The sequence below is a fragment of the Callithrix jacchus genome, chromosome 12, assembly GCF_049354715.1.
Source record: "Callithrix jacchus isolate 240 chromosome 12, calJac240_pri, whole genome shotgun sequence".
Taxonomy (NCBI): Eukaryota; Metazoa; Chordata; class Mammalia; order Primates; family Cebidae; genus Callithrix; species Callithrix jacchus.
In genome coordinates, this window is record NC_133513.1 from 70,725,428 (window position 1) to 70,742,449 (window position 17,022).

Here is a 17,022-nt window from a genome sequence, read left to right on the forward strand (position 1 = left end):
ACCAAAACAGCATGGTACTAGTATAAAAATAGGCACATAGGCCAATGGAACAGAGTGAAGAACCCAGAAATAAAGCCAAGCACTTACATCCAACTGATCTCTGACAGAGCAAAGGAAAACATAAAGTGGAGAAAGGATACCCTATTCAACAAATGCTGCTGGGATAATTGGCAAGCCACATGTAGAAGAATGAAACTGTATCTTCTTCTCTTACCTTATACAAAAATCAACTCAAGATGGATGAAAGACTTAAATATAAGACCTTGAACCATAAAAATTCTAGAAGATAACATTGGAAAAACCCTTATAGACATTGGCTTAGGCAAAGGCTTCATGACCTGGAACCCAAAAGCAAATGCAACAGAAACAAAGATAAATAAATGGTACTTAATTAAACTAAAAATCTTCAGCACGGCAAAAGAAACAATCAGCAGAGTAAACAGACAACCTACAGAGTGGGAGAAAATCTTCACAACCTGTGCATTTGACAAAGGACCAGTATCTAAAATGTACAAGAAACTCAAATAAATTAGCAAGAAAAGAACCAAACAATCCCATCAAAAGGTGGGTTAAGGACATGAATAGACAATTCTCAAAAGAAGATACACAAATTGCCAACAAATGTATGAAAAAATGCTCAACATCACTAATGAGCAGAGAAATGCAAATCAAAACCACAATGTGATACCTCCTTGCTCCTGCAAGAATGGCTGTAATTCTTGTAATCAAATAATAATAGATGTTGGCGTAGATGTGGTGAAAAGAGAACACTTTTACACTACCGGTGGGAATATAAACTAGTACAATCACTATAGAAAACACTGTGGAGATTCCTTAAGGAACTAAAAGCAGAATTACGATTTGATTCAGCAATTTCACTACGGTATCTACCCAGAGGAAAAGAAGTCATTATTTGAAAAACATACTTGAGGCTGGGCGTGGTGGCTCATGCCTGTAATCCAAGCACTTTGGAGGCCAAGGCAGGTGGATCACCTGAGGTCGGGAGTTCAAGACCAGCCTGATCAACATGGTGAAACTCCATCTTAAAAAAAAAATAAATAAATAAAAACATACTTGACATGTATATAGCATGCATGTATATAGCAGCACAGTTCACAACTGCAAAAAAATATAGAGCTAGACCAAATGATCATCAATCAATGAGTGGATAAGTAAATTGTAACATATATATATATATATACACACACATACCATGGAATACTACTCAGCCATAAAAAGGAATGAAATAATGGCATTTGGCCAGGCATGGTGGCTCACGCCTATAATCCTAGTACTTTGGGAGGCTGAGGTGGGTGGATCACCTGAGGTCAGGAGTTCAAGACCAGCCTGGCCATCACTGTGAAACACCATCTTTATATAAAAATAAAAATAAAATAGCCCGGGCATGATGGCTCACACCTGTAATCCAAGCACTTTGGAGGCCACGGTGGGCGGATCACCTGAGGTTGGGAGTTCAAGACCAGCCTGACCAACATGGTGAAACCCCATCTTTATTTAAAAACAAACAAAACAAAAACAAACAAACAAACAAACAAAAAAACCCGGCATTTGCAGCAAACTGGATGGAATTGGAGACCATTATTCTAAGTTAAGCAATTTAGGAATGGAAAACGAAACATCATATGTTCTCATGCATAAGTGGGAACTAAGCTATGAGTATGCAAAGGCATAAGAATAATACATGGGACATTGGGGACTTGGGGAAAAGGATGGTGGGTGGTGAGGGATGAAAGACTACACATTGGATACAGTGTCCACTGCTACAGTGATGGATACACTGAAATCTCAGAAATCACCACTAAAGAACTTATTCATATAAAAATAAAATAAAGGGGCTGGGCACAGTGGCTCACCCCTGTAATGCCAGCACTTTGGGAGGCCGAGGTGGGCAGATCATGAGGTCAAGAGATTAAGACCATCCTAGCCAACATGGTGAAACCCCATCTCTACTGAAAATACAAAAATTAGCCAGGTCTGTTGGTGGACACCTGTAGTCCCAGCTACTCAGGAGGCTGAGGCAGGAGAATCGCTTGAACCCGGGAGGCGGAGGTTGCAGTGAGCCGAGATCGCACCACTGAACTCCAGCCTGGGAACAGAGTGAGAGCCTCCATCTAAAAAAAACAAAACAAAACAAAAAACAAAAAAACAAAAAGGAGAAAAAAATCAGAAAAAAAAGAAAGCAAAAAAACAAAACAACAAAAAAACCACACACACACACACACACACGCACGCAGGGCTAAAGTTACATCTGCTGTATTTTTTTAGTAACAGCTTTTTTGAGATATAATTCATATTCCATACAATTCACTTGATACAGAATTGACATACAATTTAAAGTGTACAATTAATGCTTTTTAGCATATTTACAGTTGTGCAATCATCATCACAATCAATTTAGAAAATTTCATCGTCCTAAAAGGAAACCCCATGCCCATTAGTACACTTAAGAAGCTTCTCCACCTTTTCCCCCAAACAGGTCCCCCTCCCCAGCCCTAGGCAACAAGTAATCTTCTTTCTGTCTCTATAGATTCACCTAAATTCTGCGATGTTCATATAAAGGAATAATATAACGTGTAGCCTTTCCTGTCTGGCTTCTTTCGACTTAGTATTTATAAGTACTTTTACAGCAGAATCATATTCCATTGTATGGATATACCACATTTTCTTTTTTTTGAGACGGAGTTTCACTCTTGTTACCCAGGCTGGAGTGCAATGGCGCGATCTCGGCTCACCGCAACCTCTGCCTCCTGGGTTCAGGCAATTCTCCTGCCTCAGCCTCCTGAGTAGCTGGGATTATAGGCATGAACCACCATGCCCAGCTAATTTTTTGTATTTTTAGTAAAGACGAGGTTTCACCATGTTGACCAGGATGGTCTCGATCTCTTGACCTCGTGATCCACCCGCCTCAGCCTCCCAAAGTGCTGAGATTACAGGCTTGAGCCACTGCTCCCAGCCATACCACATTTTCATTATTTGTTCATCAGTCAATGGGCATTTGGGTTGTTTCCTCTTTTTGGTTAATGTGAATAATGCTTCTATGAACATTCATGCACAAGCCTTTGTGAGGGCGTGTTTTCACTTTTCTTGGTTATATACCCAGGAGCGGAAACTATTGGCTCATATGGTGACTCTATCTTTAACCTTCTGAGGAACTGCCAGACTATTTTACAAAGTGGCTGCCCCACTTTTATAGTTTTTGAAAATATTTCTCCTAATCTCTAGGAAAGGAAGCACAGTGTTGACACGTGATAATTCAGCATTTCATATGATAAATAGGCAGATTATGAAATAAAGACATTTTTAAAAAATGAAAGTTTTAAAACTCAAATCAAAGTAAGAAGTTTGAGTTTTAAAACTTTCATTTATTTTCTTTAAATTTCTCTTTTATGTCATCTAGTAATAACATACCTTATTATTGGGGTTCCTTATTACCCATTGCATATTCGATTATTAATTACATAAGAAATTTCTCACATTTTCTTCAAGTGTCTGAGGTCAAGTAATGAAGAGCCAAGTTAACATGAGATACTTTTTCATGGACAGTCATTACATTTATTTACCTACTAAATCACTGGGTACCTACGCTACGCCTGGCATGTGTGTGGTGCTGAATATTTGCTTTGCTATTTTGTACTTTAAGAGATTACTTTATTATTGCAAGGTTGGTGGAACACTGTGTACTACAAAGAATTATCATGGCTAATTTTCCACAAGCAGGTTCTTTGCATATTGAGTGTTTTGCTTTGGTTATTCATTAGTTACATACTTCTTTTTTTATAAAATATGCCATTTGGGCCACACTTGGTAAGTCAACCTTTTTGCAAATTACACTTGTCAGCACCACAGGAGTTCCATTAGGTATTTATTTTTCCACCTCATAGCAATGTTCATTTCTTAATGTATTTGGTATATATTATAACACTATTGGCTAGAGAACCTATTGAAAAATAATCTTGACCAGCCAAAGAAAAGTTGAACTAGCAGCCTTTCCAAGAATTACACCTAAGGCAGAATCCAATCCTTTACTTCATTAAAACCACAGTTGATAGAAGATGTACCCGAGTTACAGAAATATTGATGTGATGTGGAAAAAGGGTGTTGCCTGAGGAGTGATTTAATTCTATTTAAATTCACATTAAAAGGCCACGTTTCAGACTGTTTTGGTCTCTGGACTTTGATTCTCTGAACTAGTTACCATACCTGCTTGTCACTACAGAAACTTCTTGGATGAATTTGAATAACACGGATGCCAGTAGTGTAATGGAGATAAAAGAATAGTGTATATGACATCCATTCCTAGTCATTGTAAGTTTGTCAATGGATAGAATTTTCTTCTTTTAACTTTAGGACAAGAAGGTTCAGAACCTTACTTGCCATGGGTTCTTTGGTATACTCATGCCAAGTACTCAGATAGCACTTCCTTACTAGGTGTTAGGCTGTTCTGAACACTTTTTTCTGGTTTAATTCATGAATCTTCACAATTACCATATAAGGTAGGTATTATTTTGCTCATTTTATAGATGATGAGACAGGCACAAAGAAGTTAAGAACCGTCATCAAGATTATGAAGCAAATAGGTAGTCTTGGCTTCAGGGTCTGTGCTCTTTTCCTATATGTCCTCTCTTCTTTTAACCTCTTGGGATTTCTGTTTCTTTATCTAAAAAATTAGAAGATTCAATCCTACATTGAATATGAGGTTGCACCTGCTAATCTCCAGGGTCCTTTTCCTAAGACTCAGGCTCAGATTCAGCAGTCTCAAAAAGAGCATTCATGGCCATGTGTGACTAAGAGAAATAATCAAGAAAAAAATCTCTAGGAATTAAAACACCCAGAAACAATCTCTTTGTGCCTCCAAGGATGTCTGAAGGACCACATTCAACAAAAGAAAATGCCTATAATTATCATTGTTCATGATGTTGACGCTTAATTCAGCCTTAGATTGGTGGGTACCAGAGTCTTTGTGATGGATCCAAGTATTTGTACCGTGGGTCATACCTCTCTGTAGATTTGGAAACATAATGACTTTTCATCTAAATACACAATGATAGATTTGGTTGAGGATAAAGGAACTATTGGCATGCTTCCGTCTGAGCCAGCTGTACCCCAAGGATTTGACAGATGTTAGCTTCTTATTGCCAAAAGATACTGTCTCTCTCTCTCTTTCTTTTTCCTAAGACCTCTTTAGCCTAATCATCAATTTCTGATTCTTCTTGGTTAGGACAGGCCTATTTCCAGTGAAACTTTAGCACTTGCTTTATCAGACACCTTTCCTCAGTATATTGTATCTCATAGATTTTCCACTTTTTGTTTCTGTTGCCTCTCTTCAGTGATCTATGATTATATTTTCCAAGTCACAAATCAAGAAACTGAGTTTGACAAAATAATTTTGTACCATTTCCAGTTGCAAAAGAAATCTTGAAGATGTATTTTAGATTCAATAATGCTGGAGTTTCATGAACTTTTTGTGTTACTGGAACGATGAGACATCATATTTGAAATTGGAACTATCCTAGAGGATCCTGCAATGTGAGGCATACTTCCCTCATTTTCTAGCAATTCTTTGTTCTTATTATTCTAAATTCTAATTGGAAATCCAGAAACTACCTTAGACCTCTATCTTTACTAATCGCAGCAACTACCAGTTATGTGGTACTTCTCAATCTTTCAAATTGGTCCCTCTATCATTTTATAATTTGATAAATTTTAAGTTTTCCTATCCTTTGCCTCAACTATTATATCAGCTTTCTAACTAGTCTCCTTCCCAATCAGTGCACCCTCCAATATGGTTTCTAAGAGTTATCACCTTGAAACACAAATTCAACCATTTCCTTCCTCTGTTTAGAGTGTTTCAGTGGTTCTCCTTTGCTGAATAATCTTCATTTGAAGATGAGAACTTCCATGGTCTAAACCATCATAGAGAACATTTGTTGTTTTCTTGCTAGTCAGCATCCCAGTTTATTTATGGAGAATCATCTCTCCCCTAATGAGTACTCTCAAAGTGCCCTGTCTTTCCCTGCCTTAGAGATGGTTACATGTCCCAAGTTAAGTCAGTCACACTTTCTTCTGGGAATTTGAATCTTGAATAAATCCCTGCAAGGTTGGAGCTCATTAATTTTCTCATGAGGATGTGTAGTCCCTACCTATGAAATCTCTATATCGACCTCGGTCCTTCCAAGTTTTCCAATTTATGCTATCCTGCCAAGAGATGGGAACTGTTACCCGCATTTAAAAGCCCTATGCTTGTTTACCTTCCACTTCCCACAAATACTCTGACTTTTAATCACTTGTAATAATCCACTGTAATTCCCTAGCATACCATGGGAGTCTTTCATGTCATGAAGACTTTGCAAATGCTCTCCTTTCTGTCTTGGAATGCCTCCCTCTTAAGCCAAGCAGTGCCTCGGACTCTGTGTTTCTTTAACATAGCACAGGTTCCCTGATTGGGGGTGGTTAGTCCATACTAGTAATTATTGTCAGTCTTCTTTCCTAGATTGCAACCTCCTTTGTTTTATATGATGCATGGCACAAAATAAACAAGATTTATTATTTTCTTTTAATTTTTATTTTTTGAAACAGGATCTCACTCCGTGGCCCAGGCTGGAGTGCAGTGGCACAATTTCTGCTTACTGTAAACTTTGCCTTCCAGGTTCAACTGATTCTCATGCCTCAACCTCTTGAGTAGCTTTTTTTTTTTTTTTTTTTTTGTTTTGTATTTTTAGTAGAGATGGGGTTTTGCCATGTTGAACAGGCTGGTCTTGAACTCCTGACGTCAATGATCTACCTGCCTCAGCCTCCCAAAGTGCCAGAATTACAGGTGTGAGCCACCACACCCAGGCTACAAGAATTATTTGATGAATGAATAAATAAAATTACAGTGTAGCTTGTAGTTCATACATGGGAATTTATGGTATAGATAATAAATAAGGTGCATCTCCAGAACTGAAGAAAAGGATAAAAGGTTTAAGACAGCAGAATCAATATAAAATTCACGAGACTGACCATAGGAGAATTGCTGATGAAATTAGGGCAAATTTATTAAAGTAGGAGTGATGATAATGTTGATGAAGAACATACAAACACAGAGCATGTATGTTACTAGCTAAGTAGTTTCTAATTAGGTAAGTAGTTTCAAAATATCATTTTTATTTACTTACTTATTGAGTTTTAGAGTCGGGGTCTTACTATTGCTCAGGCTGGACTCAAACTTCTGAGCTTCAGCAATTTTCCTGCCTTAGCTTCCCAATAGCTGGGACTACAGACATGTGCCACCACACCCAGCTGAAAATGTTATTTTTAGCCATGCGTGGTGGCTCACACCTGTAATCCCAGCACTTTGGGAGGCTGAGGTGGGCGGATCATGAGGTCAAGAGCTCGAGACCATCCTGGCCAACATGGTGAAACCCCGTCTCTACTAAAAATACAAAAATTAGCTGGGCATGGTGGCGCACATCTGTAGTCCCAGCTACTTGGGAGGCTGAGGCAGCAGCATTGCTTGAACCTGTGAGGCAGAGGTTGCAGTGAGCCGAGCCCACACCACTGCACTCCAGCCTGGTGCCTGGTGACAGAGCGAGACTCTTGTCTCAAAAGAAAAAAAAAGAAAATGTTATTTTTAATACAGCTTGGTTAAATAGTAGTAGTTGAGAGCACAGAATCCAGAGTCAGACAGCCTGGGTTTTAATCTCTATACCTCTGTGTTTTCATTTTTTGGATGGAAGAAATTGTACCTACCTTATAAGGTTGTCATTATGAAAATAAAATTATATAGGTAAAGTACTTAGCACAGAGCATGGTGGTTCTAGTCGTTCTTCATTTGCCACCCCCCGATCCCAATCCAGTTTCTGCCCCTCTTTGACTCTGTTTCTGGGAGGCTGAACCCTTAGAGGCAGCATTCCCGTAGCTCCCTCAATGCCTGCCTCTGCTTGGGCTTGGCCAAGGGTAGGCACCACCAAGAGATCTGAGAGCAAAGAGAGAGGTGAGGGTATTTTATTTGCTCTACACCCATTTTGATGGCTTGTCTCTGGGAATAAACCACCTTCCTTCCCAATTTCAGCCCCCTTCAGGTGCTGCTAGCCTGGGCCCTGGGCACACTAGATCTTCCCTTTGTCACTGAAGCCCTGGGAGCAGTAAAGACTTCCCACTGTCCCTCATGGGACACCCTTTGGGTGTCTTCTGTTTATTCTTTTGCCTCTGCCCACATTGCTGTAAAGTGTTTTTGCCTTAAGATTTCTTTATTTGACTACCTGGGATGAATCCTGTTTCCTGCTCAGACCCTAATACACCGTGTATAGTAATTTCTTTAAAATGTGAGCTTTGGTTTTTGGATTAAATTATTAACATCAAATAATTAAGGTTAAATTATTAAATTATCAAGTAGATGACTATTAATTATGTAAAAACAAACAGGGATATTGAGAAGGCAGGATTCAGAAACATCCTCAAAATAAAGCAGACTGGGCGTGGTGGCTCATGCCTATAATCCCAGCACTTTGGGAGGCAGAGGCAGGAGTGTCACTTGAGCCCCAGAGTTTGAGATCAGCCTGGGCAGTGTAGTGAGACGCTGTCTACACTTCCGCCAATACACACACAGTTAGCTGAGCATAATGCTGCATGCCTGTGATCCCAGCTACTTGGGAGGCAGAAGTGGGAGGATCACTTGAGCCTGAGGAGGTTGCAATTGTAGTGAACCAAAATCATGCCACTGCACTCCTGCCTGGGCAACAGAGACCCTGTCTCAAACAAAACAAAACAAAACAAAAAACACCGGAACTGACCAACCAACCAAACAAAAACCATAAAGCAGGGGACACATTTCATATCTACAGTAAGTTGCTTGGCTCTAGTTTGAAATAACTCCCAAGTACTTTGATGGAAAAGTGTACGTATCTCTGCAATGTGGTAAGTGGTAGAAACAGATGAGCAAACCATTCTATGTGAGCACAGCCTGGGGTCAGGTAAATGGAGGATAATTCATGCTCCTTTTAAATTGCTTCTGTCTGCATTGATTTCAGTCTGCATCGATTTCATTGATTTAAATACTGTTAACTGCTTGACTACTTTTTTCCCCCAAGGGGTATGCTTTTTCCTGTATAATTCACTTTCATGGGTTAGTTGCCTTCTTCTAAATCATTCCCAAGAAATCGAAATTGCAGCCTGTTGAATAGATAAATCTAAGGTGACCGTATTTTCCAAATAAAAATTATTTACTTAATCAAACAGGGGGCAAACTCTTTGGACTATCTACAAATTGTAAGCAGTATGGACCCTGTACATAGAGTAAAAGTTATGGTCTTCTCTTACATGAGGTAATGAGGAAGAGAAGAAGGCTAGAATATAACACTTTGAACTGACACCTGTTGCTGTCTGAAACTTTATGTAATACATCTAAGTCAAATACTTAGGCAAAAGCACAGTCAAAAAACTGGCACTATTTCATAAAAAGATTTGATTTGCTCATCTTGTGTTTATATTTATATAGTATTCGTCTATTCTACCTGTATTTTCACAAGAAGAAATTGGATCCACTGGTACATTTGAACTCCACACCCCACCTTTGGTAGTAAACCCTTCTTCCTTAATGATGACACTGTAGATCACGTAGGCTGAATTTGTAACACATATGATTCTATGAGTGGATTTAAAAGGTGGGAAATGGCTTTAAACTGTCCTGGACACATGCAGAACTTTTCCTCTCCTTCAATGCACTTTTGAGAATCTGCTATGTGCCAGGTACTCTGCTGGAGCCTGGTATAAAGCTTTGTAAGCACAGCTGGAGGTCCTACATTTTGTGTGAACCCTGGACTCACATCACCTGTGTCTGCCTGTCTCAGTCACTTTGGTGTCCTCTAACTTTGGACAGCTCTCTTAATCTCATCAGGCCTTAATTTTTCTTATAAGAAGAATATGCACGTTCTGTATAATTTTATGTTTCTGACTTCCACTTTCATGAGAATTTAGAGTGATGGTTCAGAGCAGGGTCACTGAAGTTTGTGGGTCAAGATGGCCGGGGGAGACCTATGTTAATTCTAGCTAAATAATTATAAGCTTACTTGGCTCACAGTACACTGAAGTCTATACACCGAACTTAACTATATTATTGGTGCAGTTAATTAGAAATCAAGCGGCAACAGGAGGCCTAAGGTAAAGACCATTCGAGAGTGCAGTGACACCAGGGAACACCAGGGTGGTTGCAGAACAGGCAATACTGCTCTGGTCCCGCAAATGCCTTCTCAACATGGAAATGACATGAAGGTCTCATAAAGTGGGTCTGTGCCAAGATCTCTGAGAAGGGAGGCGACCTCTGCTCACAAGATCAGGGAGGGTTATTCTAGATGGGAGTTGGCAAGGAGGAGGAAAGCCTTACAAGGCAGAGATCACAGAATGCCTCAGGCTCTGCCTAGGTTCTTGGAATATGGAGTAATTTTAATTGCTCTTTGCCCTCTTGCTCAGGAGATAAAAGCCCCTTGATGCATTGGGTGTGGTCAGACCCGGTAGCTCCTTATCCGCTATACTTCTGATGCAGCAGCACCCTGATAACAATCGGTGATAAACTCAGAGTACTAGTGTAGCATGCCTTAGAAGGATCTCAAATGCTGTTAAATGCTCAGTGTACTAGTTTAGCTTGTCTTAGAAAGATCTCAACTACTTCCCTTGAGATCTTCCATCTTACCTACCCCTCCACCCTCCCCTCCATGCCCATAAGATTAATTAGATTATGCACATAATAAACGTGTTTGGAGCCCAGAGCCAAGGGCCAACATGGTTCCCACACCGGCTTTGGTCCCCTGGACCCATGCTGTAAATTCTACTCTTGTGTCTCTGTCTTTATTTCCTTTTCTCAATCCCTCGTCACCGCCAGGACTAAGGGTGCCCACATGCAGGGTTGGGCTGGTTCCTAACAGAGGTTCAAATCTTAGCTTCACCTCTCATTATGTGATTGAGGGCAAATTATTTAGCTTCTCTCTGGTTCTTGTTCATTATTGGCAAAAGGCAGGTGAGAATAATAGAACCCTCTTCTTAGGTGTCTTATGAAGCTTTAAATTAGTGTAAGAAGTCAGTTCTCATTATTAGCTCTCCCCAGCCTTGAATCATTTTCTAAAGTAGGTTGGGGAGAGCACAGGCTTAACAATCAGCCAGGCCAGTCTCAGAATCCCACTCCATCACTGACCCACTGAGTGAGTCAGCAAGTAACTTAGCCTCTCTGAACCCCAGTGTCATCATCTGTAAAATGAAGATATCAATACTTAACCAGTCTGGGCATGGTGGCTCATGGCTATAATCCCAACACTTTGGGAGGCCAAGAAGGGAGGCTCACTTGAGCCCAGCTGTTCGAGATCAGCCTGATCTCGAACACCTGGGCTAGATGGCAAGACCCATTCCCTACAAAAAACTTTTTTAATTAGCTGGATGTTGTGGTGCATGCCTGTAGCCTAGCTACTTTGGTGGCTAAGGCGAAGGATCCCTTGAGCCTAGGGGTCAAGGATGAAGTGAACTGTGATCATGCCACTGCACTCTAGTCTTGTTGAGAAGTAAGACTATGTCTCTAAAAAACCAAACGAAACAATGCCATTTATCTTCCCCATTTCCTCTAAATTAAAAAAAAACTTCAGTCCAATAGTATGACAAAAGATAAAGGCAAGAAAATGCAAAATGGTATTCTGGAGAATTGCAAACAAAAATACAATATAGTATATCTTTAAGGTCACTTTAAACATTTGGAAAATTGTCCTTTTAAACAAAAGCTCTATAAGCATAAGAGAGAATGATTTATCCACTTTTATTATTTTCTGATCATTTATCTGTTAGAGTGTGAGAGAATAAATTGGAATTAATAAAATAATTTACGGATAGATCTCCAAGCCAACTGCTATAAAAGCCACAAAGTCAGTTTTCTTTCATTGTTTTTATTACAAAGTGTAGTTATAGATCGTGTTTGTAGCTATGCTGTCATTCATAACAGGAGAAGAACATCATGTGAAAAGATAAGAAACCTGCATGGTGTGATAAGTCAGGGAGGAAAGTCTGGTCAGCCAGGCAAGCACTGGACCAGTGAATCGGGTGCTGGTCAAGTGCACCACCTTCCCCTGACCTTATGACACCTTGCTCTGCCCTCTGCGTTTTGTGTTTCTGCTTCCTTGCTGGGATAAGGACCAAAGAACAACTTTAGGTTAATTTCTCCATCCATCTAATTCTCTGAAGGACTAAGGTAACAAATAGTTTAAGAAAGGGAGATCTTAGACCAATTCACAAATTATGAAGCTCTTTACAAATGCTTCCTAATAACAATACAAAGCAAAGAATGGATTCCTTTATTCAGTTGACACCTCTGCATCAACTTTTCTTTTTTTAAATTTTGTTTTATTTTCCTTATTATTATTACTTTTTTTTTTTAATAAAGATGGGCTTTCACCATTGTTGGTCAAGCTGGTCTTGAACTCCTGACCTCAGGCGATCCTCCCGCCTTGGCCTCCAAAGTGCTTGGATTACAGGTGTGAGCCACCACACCCGACCTCAACTTTTCTTTAAAAGCATTTCTCAGGTTCCTTTTATTTCAAAGGCAGTGAATCTTGCATCCTTTTTGTTGCTGGAGGTAAAAACTTGGGGGCATAGAGAGGTGGTTTTAATCTTATCTCTGCTGACTTATCTGCCTCCCTCACCCCCAGAGTGATCTGGAACACACCTTGAGCTTCTCCCAGTCAAATTCCTGTTGCAAGTAAAGTGCCAGGGCTTGACTAGATCTCTGAGTTCTCTCTTACATGTCTCAATCCTCTCTTGCAATGTGACTGAACAATGAACCTTCACAAGATGATGGGGGCAATTTTCACATTCCAGCCTGGCAACAGTTGCCTGAACCAAGTGTCCACTGCCTCAGGGCCAGATTCCAGCTCTCTGAGCCCTCCAAGCTCCCTTCTAGCCACTTCATTCATTGCATTAGAAGCCTGGCCCTGCATCCATCTAAAGCTGGGAGCAACTCCGTGTGTGAGCACCAGCTAATTTTTGGTTCTTAATTGATAGGCGAGGGCTGGCCTGAGTAGAAATGGAAGTGCTGGCCATAAAAAAATGCACTTTTTTGGAAGTGCTTCCAAAAAAAATCTGGGAAAACTTGGTGCAAGTGGTAACAGGGATATGTCAATTTCAGAAGCCAGTTGGTGGATGTAGTATATTTTCCAGGCATGGTTTCAAGTTCATATACATTGACTGGTTTGAGCAACAATCAAGATAACATGTGCACTGGTGCTTAGGAAGTATTTGAATCAAAGACAGACTTGCTAAAAATATATTTTATTGGCCGGGTACAGTGGCTCACGCCTGTAATCTCAGCACTTTGGGAGTCCAAGGCGGTGGATCACTTGAGGTCAGGAGTTCAAGACCAAGCCAACATGGTGAAAACCCGTCTCTACTAAAAATACAAAATTTAGCATGCCTGTAATCCCAGCTACTCAGGAGGCTGAGGCAAGAGAATCGCTTGAATTTGGGTGGTGGAAGTTGCAGTGAGCCGAGATCATGCCACTGCACTCCAACCTGGGTAACAGAATAAGACTTTGTGTCAAAAATAAAAAAAAAAACTTAAAAATTTTTTATTGAAACATAGAGAAAAGAATACAAATTATCAGTGTATAGGTCAACATATAGAGAAAATAACACAAATTATCTATGTAAAGAATGCACTTGAGTAACCATAAACCAGGTAAAAAATACAGCCTAAGAATCCCCTACCATGTCCCCTCCCCTCTTCAGAAGTAAGTTTTCTATGGTGTCGACAGTATAGTTTCTCCATTTTTCCTCCCAGAACTTATTCTTGGGCCCACCTTGCTCTCATTCTCACTGTTACTTTCCCCCTTTTCTCTTTTTCCCTCTTAGAACAAAACAAAATACTATTGATTCGCACTGGTCATTCTCTTCCCTGTAACCGGATAGTCAGTAAATTGAAGAGAAAGGAATGATGAAGGCCAAAATGGTGGAACCTCCGCCACGTTTGTACTGTAAGAAAACGTGACACGGCTGCCTAGGCTCCACAGGTTTTTAAGCTCTCATCCACACAGACTCCATGATACAGGCAAGATTCTTGGAAATTTCATAGACAAGGAAACGGAGGTGCAGCAGCTTGATCCCTACTTCTGAAACCGGCCCTTTGCCAGGTGTAGAATCTTTGCCTAGGCCAGGACCAGTGACTTTCAGTGTATAAAGGGAGTTCTCATCAAGGTGGTGGGTGGCCCCCGTCCCCTTTGAGAAACCAGTAGAAAGTATGGTGTGGCTTCCCAGAAAAATGCATACACACAGGAACACAAAAAGTGCGTATCGCTTTGGAGGGTACCCACGGTTGGCGAACCACTGGTGCCTATGCACAGCCACCAGCTGCTGCGGTGACCCTGAGGGATAAAACAGACATCCGCCGGGCATGGTGGCTCACGCCTATAATTCCAGCACTTTGGGAGGCCGAGGCGGGTGGATCACGAGGTCAAGAGATCGAGACCATCCTGGTCAACAAGGTAAAACCCCGTCTCTACTAAAAATACAAAAATTAGCTGGGCATGGTGGTGCGCGCCTGTAGTCCCAGCTACTTGGGAGGCTGAGGCAGGAGAATTGCTTGAACCCAGAAGGCGGAGGTTGCGGTGAGCCGAGATCGTTCCATAGCACTCCAGTCTGGGTAACAACAGCGAAACTCCGTCTCAAAAACAAACACACACACAAAAAACCCCAGACATCCATCTCCGCCCCCAAGCCCATTACCTTTCAGCCAAAGATACTATTGCCAATGGTAGTATTGTTGGAGCAGTTCACCTGCGGGACAGACTGAATGTCTTTAGAAGCAGCCTGTGTGTGTGTGTGTGTGTGTGTGTGTGTGTGTGTGTGCACCACGGGACGCCATCCTTTTCCGCGGAGCTGTCACAAAGGATAGCACTTGGCATCCTCACTCCTCACTTCCCAGGAGCACCGACTCCACAAAGTTCTGGTGCCTGTTTCTCCGGGATCACTGCCAGGTGGGTATACAGCCCCGGCCAGGAGGGCGCCGGCGGCCCCGGGAGCCTGGGAGACCAAGGACTACTTGCATTCATTTCTAGACCCCGGCTCCCCCCAAAAGCGCACGGTCCTTGGCGGGCTCCGCCCGGGCACGCGGAGGGTGGCGGGGGCACAGCGGTGCCTGGGTACGCGCGCGTGTTTGCACCGAGAGGGCGCCTGGCCGGCGGTGCCCACCTCTCTCTGGTGGCCTTGGTGGCTCCAAGCCGGGTAGGCCGGGGCCGCGACTCGGGCAGTGCCCTCCCTACTCCTGGCCGGGCCGGGAGCCGCGGGAGCAGGCGCAGCGCCCCTACAGCCCGCTTTTCCGCCTCCATCTCCTCCGCCTCCTCCTCCTCCTTCCCCCAGCCACCCGCGCAGTCACAACCGGTTCAGACTGGCCGGGGTGCCCCGCAAAGAGAGACAAGGGAGAAAAAGACAACAGGAAAAACTCCGGGGAGGAGGAGGAGGAGAAAGAGAAGGTGGAGCCCAGAGAAGGGGGCCGGCTCGCCCGCTCCATGTGGCCGCCGCCGCAGCGGGGGTCGGTGGGGGCAGAGGGCGGCGGCTCCCGGGTCGGCGCGTAGCGGGACCGATCGTCCAATACTCCGGCAGGAGCCAGGGCCGCGGCTGGCCGGGATAAATAGCCGCCCGGCCGCCAGTGAGTTGCAGGGGAGAGCGGCGGCTGCGGTCCCACCTCACCACCAGCCCGGCCGCCCTGGGCACTGCGCCGCGTGCTGAGCCCCGGAGGCCCCGCCGAGGCTGGGACTCAGGTAATGGGTTGGAGCTTGCGGGGAGGGTGTTAAGGGTGAGACAAGAAGTAACTCCGACTCGGAGCAGTAGGAGGGGGCGGTGGAGCAGCGTGAAACCGGGTTTTTGTCTGGGGTGTATCCTGGGGGTTCGAGTGTCTGCGACGCGCCCGCTCGCCCCTCGCCAACCCCCTTTTTGATGGGGTGCTTCTACAAAGTGGGCAAGTTTCCCCGGGAATCTGAGGGCGGCATTTTGCACGGAGTTGAAAGAGAGGGGTTCCTGGGATGGTTCGGTGCCCCTCCCCCACGACCTGCCCTGGACTCCTGAGAGAGGTTCTAGGGTTGCTGGTGGAAGAGCAGGGAGAGGTGCACGCAATCCAGGTGGGCCTTTATTTCCCAGGGGACCGAACGGTCTCCAGCTGTCTTGGTCCGGAACGCGAGTAAGCAGGTGCCCCCGGAGGGTTGGGATTGGGGCGCCCCGGGTATTCTTGACATATGTGGAGCGCAGCGCGCGGAGTGGGTGGATTCTGCATCGTGGCGCCAGGTTCAGCACCACCCGGCGGCCCCGGGCGATCGCGGGAGCCCAGCCTTCGCCACTGCAGTAGGAGGCACCCGCACCTCTGGACCCTGAGCCAGAACTTAGGAGGACTTGGTGCTTAATGCCCCATCTTTGGTTCGCCCTGGGTAACCGGCTCTGGCTTCAGCAGCGCCCAGAGGCTTTCCAGAGAGCTAATAACCACGAACAAACTTGGCCGTCCAAAGTAAATCAATGCTTTACCTTATTTTTGGGGTGTCTATCCAACGCAAACTATTCCGGAAGTTTAGTCAGGATTTACACTAAGTATGTTACTTATGTAGTAAATTATTCGAGATAACATTTTTGATCAATTGTCTAGGCTACAATTTTGATGTGGTTCTTAAAAATATTGAATTAACCGAATAACAGTTCATATTGAAGGTGGATTCTCCTGTTCCCTGCACCCCAGAGTAGGATTTTCGGTTGTTTCATCAAATTCTGTAAATTGGTACGTCCTGGCGGTTTCTTATATTTAAGTTGGGTTCAGCTTTGAGAAATTCTTCAGGCAGGTGTAGGCAGAGGGCTGAGGAAGCCAGAGAAGATTCAGAAGAGAAAGCATGCTTACTTGTTGCATGATTATAGCCGCTTTTAAAATTTCTAATAGGAAAACCCTTCCACTTTCCAGGACCAAATGCACAGTAAAGCCATTTTTTATTCCCTGTTGCAATAATTAATAATAAATATGTA

General features: G+C 43.1%; 1 protein-coding gene across 6 annotated transcripts in view; it reads left to right on the forward strand.

Annotated features, from left to right (window-relative positions):
* The first annotated feature begins 14,885 nt into the window (after positions 1 to 14,885).
* Positions 14,886 to 17,022, forward strand: part of SLC16A9 (solute carrier family 16 member 9) — a 53,699-nt gene continuing 51,562 nt past the window's right edge. For 3 of the 6 annotated variants that reach the window (XM_078345928.1, XM_002756340.6, XM_035268366.3), the window contains exon 1: positions 15,678 to 15,782. The gene's annotated coding sequence lies outside the window, so the exon portion shown is untranslated. Of the gene's footprint in view, positions 15,000 to 15,677; positions 15,783 to 15,999; positions 16,140 to 17,022 lie in introns of those variants that run through there. The other 3 variants (XM_078345929.1, XM_009009897.5, XM_035268365.3) reach the window with 2 other exon arrangements.